The 9525-nt window shown below is 34.0% G+C and overlaps 1 long non-coding RNA gene across 1 annotated transcript; it reads right to left on the bottom strand.

Moving 5' to 3' along the window:
- Positions 1-445: 445 nt before the first annotated feature.
- LOC114074193 lies at positions 446-1281 on the bottom strand. Its single transcript, XR_003574639.1, has 2 exons — positions 1169-1281; positions 446-1005 (listed from the first exon to the last, which is right to left on the bottom strand). It is a non-coding gene; the product is annotated as an uncharacterized LOC114074193 (long non-coding RNA).
- Positions 1282-9525: the final 8244 nt, after the last annotated feature.

The following is a 9525-nucleotide window of genomic DNA, read 5'->3' as shown; positions in this document are numbered from 1 at the left end:
ATAAAGTTGTCATAAATAAACAAGTAAGATTTATAAAGCCAAATAATAGAAAGAGAAATCAATAAATATTATTTCCTTAAATAAGAGAGTCAAATCAGTAACATTATTCTATAATCGACTTTACTGAAATGTGACAAGTAACAATCAATTCACCTTTAATTATGACAACTACAATCAATTAACAATAAAATAGAAATAATAAAACTAAGTTTACCTTACCAAGAGCCGAAAATCTGCACATAGAAATCAACTTAGCATAAATTAATCCACAACATGTCAAATTAGATAAGGGAAAAGCATAAGTCAATAATACTTTTACCATGATTATCAAACAAGTAAGAAATCAGACAAAAATTATATATGGCAGGAAAGATCAATTTACAAGATTATTAGGCAAGATTTCACCACTCAATTCATACAATGTAAAGAGAATATTAGGAGCAAGTTGAAGAGTAACAGATTAGTTCTTCGATTAGGCCTCAAACATGATTTTACAAGGAAACAATCGCTCATACAGACCAATTATTCTGAACCTCAAGATGAACACCAACATGAAGTAAGAGATGATAATTTAACACAAACAACACCATATCATGCTGGATGATTAAGTATAAGTCAAATTAACACATATTAATTTTATCATGAAACTTCAATAACAAGCAGCCCACATTAATGAATATTTAAGATTTGAAAGCAAAGTTTCATAGCTGAGATAGATCTACATAGATCTGTCCTTATCCATATGATCTGTGAATTCGTCGGAGATGAGAGAATGGAGACATGAGGGTCTCGCTGGCCCATTGTTGTCTTTACTGATGTTGCACAGCGTGAAGTTGTTGATCAGAGCCGCTGCTGCTACCTTGCGGAGCTCGTTGCTGGTCATTTCGTCGGTCACTGCTGGAGTTGTTGTCCCCTAGAAATCCTTGCCTGGATGATGATGATGCTGCTGCTTGCTCGCTACTGGCTGGAGTTGTCATTTCATGGTTGCTGCTGGTTCTCTTATCTCTGTAAAAAGAAGAAAAAAATAAAATGAGAAGAAGAAGGGGAAGACAGGGGGGGGGAACGGGGAGGAGAGAACACGTGAGAGGGAGAGGAGAAGAGGGAGGTGGAGAGAGGGGAAAGGAGAAGAGGGAGACAGAGAGAGGAGCAGAAGTGGCAAGCGGCTGACCTCTCCGGATCTGCCACTGGTCGGAGGTCTTCGTCGGGCGGAGAAAAAAATGAAGAGAGGGGGAGAAGGAGAGGGTGAGTCGGCAACTTGGAGAGAGGGGAAGAAGATGAATGAATAATGTTTTTTTAGGTTAGGATCTTTTTAAGTTAAAATAGGTAGATTAAATCTGGACCACTGATTTTAGAAGAGCTGAGGGTCTAGGATTCGATCTAGGACTTAATTATTTAAACGGACGGATGAGATTAAAGCTGAAATATTGAATTGAAATAAGAAATGACTAGATTTGGAATAAGATGGGTAGTTAAAATTGAAATAAAATTTGTATTGGAGAAGCTTGAATTGAAATAAATTGGAATAAAATAGGCTAATTTTTAAATAATTTTGAGGAAAATTTAGGAATGCTATCCAATTAATATACTACATATATTAAAATATTTATATAATTAAAACTACTTAAATTCTCAAACATTTAAATAAAACAATTATTTAAAAATTTATTATCAAAATTTTAAAATGTTTTAATAATATTCACAATAATTTTATAAAGCAAACAGACTAAAAATATATAATTTTTATGCAAACCGACTAAAATTCAAAACTTAAAACAATTTTTTTAACAATATTTAATCGAATAGCATTCCTAAAAATGGTTAAAGGTCGGTCAAAAGTGTGTGTCAATAGCTGCCCTTTGGGTGCTTGGGAATGAAGAATGAATTGTAAGGAAACCAACATTCACTTAGTAGCCGATTTTTTCCGATCGAGGAGAGACGTCAGTGGGATCAATGAAATTGATGTCGAGTTGAAAAAGGGTACGACCGAGACTTTGGTATTAAGACGCCTACATATCTCTAGGTACACGAGAATCAAGTCGTGTGTAGTTCTAGATTCAAGAGCAAATTAAACTCTTAAAAATTGAAAGAGTGGTAAGATATTCGAAAGAGCACGATATCATATTGAATGGATTATATTAAAGTAGCAAGAAGAGAGAGAAAGAGAAGCGAGAAGAGAATGATAGAGAGATTCCAACTTTGAGCAAGGTTCAGATAAATAGGAGCAATATAAGAAAAAGAATTGATAGGGCCTTTGTTTCAATAGATGTTAGCACGATATTGTAGCCAAGAGGGAGATAATCATGCCAATAAAATGTCAGTGTCTGCAAATGTGTACCTTGTAATATGATTAGAGCAAATATATCAAATAGATTATAAAGGAAAACATGATGCAATTTCCCATATCGACCATGATATTTGCCATAAGACTATGAGAATGATGTCTTAGCTATGATGTCTAGGGCCATGATACGCAAAAATATATCCTCATGTCATGAAAATATTATTTGCAGGACATGAAAATGATGCCTTTAGAATATGATACCTTCGGATCATGATAGATAGAAATTAAATCCTTAGTCCATGGTATGATGTCCGTATGCCATGAAAGATGTGCTTTGGAGGATGACGCCTTTGGAATATAAGTAATTAGTAAAGAAAGTGTATCTGTTTTGATGTGATTTTGAATCAATAGTAACTCTTTAAGATGTATTCGGGCACATGGAATTCTCGAGTACAATACAATCTTCGACACATGCAATCTTTGGCACAATGCAATTTTGGGTATTTGCAATATTCGGGCACAATGCAATCTTGGGCGCATGCGATAATGCAATCTTTTGGCACATGCAAATTTTAGGGCACAATGCTATCGCGGGCACATGCAGTCTTCGGGCACATGCAGTCTTGGGCACAATGTAATTTTCCAGCACATGCGACAATGAAATCTTTGGGCACTTGAAATTTTAGAACAAAATGCAATCTCGGGCACGATGCAATTTGGGCGCGTAGAATCTTCGAGCACAATGCAATTCGGGCATATGTAATCCTCGGGCACATGCAATAATGCAATTCTCGGGCATAATGCAATCTTCAGGCATATACAATTAAGGCACCATATGATCTTAGGCACATATAATCTTTGGGAATATTAGTTGATTGAGGGTATGAATTAGCATGGACATTCGCCTTGTTGGAAGGGTCGAGTGTCATTTGTTGGACTCAAGACTGGTATGTTGATCCTTCAAGCTATGTTGAAGTTGTCTTTGTATATGTACCTGTATCTTCAGCATTTAAAGAAAAATAGTTACTTTAAGGGGGAGGTTGATATGTATCCATGATTTAACAAAGTTTACTTCTTTGACGTCTGTTTTGAATTCCTCAGAGTGTTATCGAAAATTTTGAGGTCCTCCCAAAATTTTTGCCACACTGTAGCAGTTCTGCTATTCTAATTTTTTGTGGATTGTAGCTTGACTGATGTGAATTTTCGATATCCTTTCAAAAATTTTGCCCCAGTCTTGATTTTCGAGAAAATATGCTTATCTACGGAAATTTGAAGACACTCTCAAAAATCCTAGCCTAGTATCAAAATTTGCGAGCAGAATGCTCTTCAATGGAATTTTTTAGACCTCTCAAAAGTTCTGCCCAGTTACACAATAGAGGGGAAAATGAAAATTTAATTTATGAAAAAATTGAACCCCTATAGGGGCGCCTACGTATCCCCTCTTAACGGGAATCAGGTCTGACAAAGTTCCAAATTACAAAGAGAAGAGCATTTTTAACCAATAATGAAAATGACAGATTTTGACCAACTTATTGCCCATATTTTATCATGGTGTCTGGACGTAAGAAACTTGGACTTAAATGGCGCAAGCCTTATGTGGAAACAGGTTCGAATAAACTTTTACATGTTCACTATTGGAATTTCTTTGTTGTAAATTCCTCCAAGCGTATGAACTTAGTATCAATCAACTGTTGGATTTTGTCCTTTAGATCACGACATTCTTTTATGGTATGTCTTTTCATTCCTGAATGATAAGCACAAACCTTAGAGGGTTCAATCCACCATAAACGTGTATTCATTCTTATTTCATTGATAAGAGAGATTTGTCCAACCATTTTCAGATTTTCATAGAGTTAACCTATAGGTTGAATGAGAGGAGTATAAATTTTCCCAGACTTTTTCTCAACCTTGAAGAGGTTTTTGCGAATATGCGGTCGAGTGATGACTTTGGACTTATGTACATGATATGTTGGTTTTGATATTGCATAGGAGGCCTTTGGTACGGAGACCTTTGATATGGAAGTATTGGAAGTGGTATGAGAGTCGCATGATGCCAAGAAACTTGGTGCAAAGGTGTTTAATATCGAGGAGCTTCCATGTTAGGATTTTGCGGGCGTGGAGCATGATGATGGGGAGGATATTGATAATTTGGAAAATGGATGTTCTTTGAAGGTATTTTAATGGAACATGGTTGATTTTGAGAAGTGGGGTAACTTGGAAAAGAATGAGAGTATGGTGAGTTGGATGATTATTTTGCAGAGTGGCTTGACTTGCGAAAGGTGACATATCCATGTTTGTCTTCAAAGTAGGATTGGCGAAGAGTAACAACTAGGCCCACTCGCGCATATTCAACACATCTTCTTCTAACTTCTTTATTTTCTGCTCAAGTCTTGATACCAACTAGTCGGAAATACGCTTCTTTTCAACATTCTTTCATATAACCTTGTCATTAGTCACTTTCCTTTTTCCTTTGCGATTCTCAGTTGGGAGAGAAGGAAGAGAGCCCTTTGATTGCGTGTGGTAAACCATGGTCTACAGATCAACCATTGGGGAAGGTTAAAAAAAACAAAAGCAAAACAAAGCCCAACTTTGAGCATTGTAAAAGTTGTTATATCAAACACATTATTCTAAGATAAACGCCCTAAATGCAAAAAAGACTCGTTGAGCCAAAGGTAGGCCTAAGCGGAACGTAAGTGATGCATAATAAATTAATTCAAGTTTTGTTTGCCAATTGGAGTTTAGATTAGAAGAAATATAAAAACTTTCATTTATTATAAAATTCGCACATTGCAGCATAGTTGAAAAATGAAAACTGAAATAAACTAAGGGGAAAGGGACTACATGAGGGGAATCATCCTAAATTCTGAAATCTTGAAGATATCGATTCCAAGAGATTGGAGCCAATTGACCTCTGGTATCGAGAGTGACTTCTTGTCTGATGTTCAACACACTGCGTGCCCATACATTTTCCCTTTCATCGGTGAGCCCATGGTATCCTTCCTCACTTAATACTAGGTCTTCAGATTCTATCAGGATCCATATGCGATACTCATGTTTGCATAAAGCCTGTCGTGCACCCATAAGAATGGTCAACACACGCTCCCATCGTCGAATTATGTTATGGACTTGTAATTTATCTTGTCCAAACTCATACTTAAACTGCTCCATGTCAGATCGGAGTGGTATGACTTGAGTTTTCCCAATTGGCGAAGGACTCGAAGAGGCACATATGGTTGAACACCCTTTTAGCCAATAAGATCAATGAAGTATCGCTCGTCCCCTTTTACTATGTGATTAGGCGTGGACAACCAATAGAGCTTCCATTGGATTCGGCAACTCTCAAGCTCTGTCAAAAATATCTGCCAATTGACAAATCCTACAGGTGCTGTGAAACGACCATTCTTATTGAATGGTTATCAATCTTATTGCCTTGACCAATAAAGATGTCTACCACGTCGGATCGTCTTTGGAAGTGTTCGATAGACCATAGTTGAAGTATAAGGTTGCATCCCTCGAAGAACTTTCTACCATCAACACATGCTGACAAACTCCTCATTATCTCCGCTAGGATCATGGGCACTATGGTTTTCATAGGCTCGCCCCTCTTTGAGCTAAGACTCGAACCACGTACCTTAAACATGTAACGATTCTTCCCCTTGTTTTAGGGAAAACCAAGGATCCTAATAAGGCAATGGCAAAGGCATCTAAGCGATATTTTTCCCATTCTTCAACAGAGCATTCAAATTCATCTCTGTATGTGTAGCAGCTATTATCTCGGCAAAATCATAAGTATAGAAAGTCAAAATGAGTCCACCCAAGGTTTATTGAAGTCCAAATTGGATTAGAGTTCATACCTATACTTTTTAGAAATTCTCTTGATGATGGTTTGTATGGTACCATCATTTCACACTCATGGAATGGCAAGTCGATGAAACAACTAATTTTTTCAAATGTTGGTGACAAGTCACAATCTGTAAATTTGAAAAACCATCCTCACAGGGTCCCGAAATTCTAGTAGGGCCCTAGTCAGATGAGGGTTTGGTATGACGAAGATAAGAAATGTGAGACCACCCAACAATTGACTAATCTCTCTTTCCCGATCTCTCTTTATATTCATCCACCAGCTCCTAAGTCTGTGATTCACCTCTGTGACCATTTGAGGGTTGGGGGATTCGACATCATCCATCACTCTTCAAACAAAACAACAAACAACTTCTAAACTCCATTTTGGCAAAGTTGGCTTTACTTAATTATTATGATCACATTGATACAGAAGTATGCAAATTGTCTAAAGGGTGTTGGGCTCTTTAGACGATAAGGTGGCTACTAATTATGTGGATCGACACCAAGGGTCAAACCACCTAGGTCTTATGCAAGATATATGAGCTAACTAGAACCTCTAAGAGTTGGCTTGACACAGACTTGGAAAGGATTCTATATGAGAGACTCATGGTTTCGCGATAGTTAAACTATCAGTTCCATGCATGCATATGCCGACTCTCTATAATGGGTATTTTAAGAGGATTTAGAGTAGTTGTAAGAGATGAAAAAGCACAACATGACGAGAACAAAAAAAAGAAGGTCCCAATTGAGGGAAGTATGAACGGAATGTCAGTTATCAAAGCAGTAACATTTATCATTTAAATGAAAAATAGTAAAATATAAGCAGTTTATAAAAGCGATAAATAAATAAATGAATACATAAATAAGTAAAGGAAGGTAAACATAGAAACTTATTAAAAATCATGCTAATAAGGAAAGAGGGTAAAACATGCAAGGAAACAAACAAGGGGAATGGGAAAAGGTGAAACATAATGATAAACAAATAAGGAAAAGGGAAAGGGGTAGAACATGAAAAGAAGACAATAAATAAGGCAACAATATAATAAGTAAACATGGTAATCACCTAAAAAATAATGAAATAACCAAGTAAAGTAAACCTCACATAAATAAGCATGAAACACGTAATGGTACAAAACTAATATCCCCAGCAGAGTCGTCAATCTGTTGCGCCCCATTTTTTATCGCAAAAACGAGTTTTAGTGCACGACCTAACAACTCTTTTGGATTTTGGATTTTGAAAAATATCCACCTAACGAATTAAGGCGCGTTAGGGCACCTATCTAACCTAACTAAAACTAGCTAAGGTCAAAAAGTCAGAGATCAGGGTAAGGGTTCAAATTACCTCGAAGGAAAGGTGTTAGGCATCCCTCGAAGTTCAAAATGTGGGTCTCGGCCGTATCTCATGCAATTTATGTGGGGGTTACAAATATCAAATAAGGTCACTTCATTATTATTTATTATTTAATTTAACATGCTAGATAGGTGATAATATAATATTAAACAATAAAGATCACATTATTTAAAATAACATGTGAGACTATGTGATAAAACATAATCAACAATTAAATATCACATTATTATTTTAGTTAATTAGTTAATTGTGCAAAACTATGTGATAAATAAATAACAACAAATATTAAACAATTAGCTCACGTTATTGTTTTAGTTAAATATTTAAGCATGCGAGACTAGATGATAGCAAATATTAAAAAATTAAGGATAAATTTATTATTTTTAATTAATTATTTAGGCATACAAAACTAAGTTATAACAATAAAACATTAAATAAAAATTTAGAGATAAGAGAGAAGATAGAAAACAGACAAATAAATAGGTAAACAAAATTGTTTTACTCAAAGTACCCCAAATAAATTATTAATAATTATGATTAGTTCAACTATTTATTATTTGAGCATGCGATCTATGCGATAACAAATATTGAACAAATATTAAGCAATTAATAAAGACATAAACAAGAAGACATAATATGAACAAATAGATATAGAATATAGTTCAATTTTTTTTATTATGCTGCACCAAACAAGCATAAGATGTGCGAAAAATAATGTTTTAAAAATTGAGCGAGTTTGAATAGAATTTTTATTTTAAAATGTTTGTTTCTTAATAGGGATGACGCCACAATATTAATCGTGTTCCTCCACCATAAAAACAATTTGATTTGAGGTCGATCTTAGAAAATTTGATAATAGTTAAATTTTGAAGATGATTTAAAATATTTAGTTTCACACAAGCACATAAATATTTAAGTATGAGTACACATAACCCCTTATGAAAATCCTAGGTAGGAGGTACTCCCGGGGACGTGTTGGCTTAATTTAAAAATTGGAATTACCTCATAATTTCTTTAACTTTCCCACTAACGATATTAGGAGATAATGCTTATAAGTTATATTTTTTTAACACAAATTACATAATCAATCCAAGGTTTGAAAGGAGGATTGGACTATGACTTTGACAAAACAAAAATCATGCCATAAAACTTTTTTTAAAAAAAATTGTAGAACTTTAATGTATCCAATAATTTATCCCAAAGATTATCACTTTGAAATAATTTTAAAAAATCAAGCAAATGTGTTAATTGCAACAAATGATATTTTTTTATTCTTATTTTAAAGAACATTAGCACATTGCATAATTAAAGCAGAAATTACTTTAAGTGGTAAATCCAATTATAAATTAGAAACAATATTAGCGGATTTATTTATTGAAAAGTGGAAGAATATATGAACAACAAATATTATTTCAATTATTGACATGTTGAAAATTATTTACAAGCCTATAAACATGATTTCTAGGTGTTCGGAAAGTCAAAACAATAGAACTACACATAAAGGCATGATTTTCTAAATCCAAATGATATATTAAAAATATTTTTAATCCTTAGGAATGATTTCTACGTGATAAGACATGCTGAAAAATTGTAATATACAAAGAATTATTAACATCTAACCAATAAGCCTACTAAAATTATTAAAATCTGATTTTAACATTCAAAAGTTATTAGAATCTTATTATTTTAAAACTCTTTAACAAACTTAAAGTTATTAAATAAAATTATTAAGCATGCTGAAAATTAAAATTATTAAAAAAAACACTCAAAGCATAGTGACTAGTTCATTAATCCATTTCCAAAATTAACACAGAAGAAAAGATCATATTAAATTTATCTCACATTCATGACAAGTTAATTCATATGATCAAGTTATAATCAAGGTTTCTCAATAATTAGGCATGGTAATTTTATTAGCAATTTAAGATTAGGTAAAACTTTATTAATGAACTAACAAGCTTAAGTTGTTGAACCATGCTAGAATAATTAAAATTAATTAACCTCGACTTTATTAGTTAAGTCCTATGAGCATGATATCTATCCTTATTAT

Source organism: Solanum pennellii, chromosome 10, assembly GCF_001406875.1.
Source record: "Solanum pennellii chromosome 10, SPENNV200".
Taxonomy (NCBI): domain Eukaryota; kingdom Viridiplantae; phylum Streptophyta; class Magnoliopsida; order Solanales; family Solanaceae; genus Solanum; species Solanum pennellii.
Note: the sequence above shows the minus strand (reverse complement) of the source record. Positions and strands in the feature narration are given on the sequence as shown.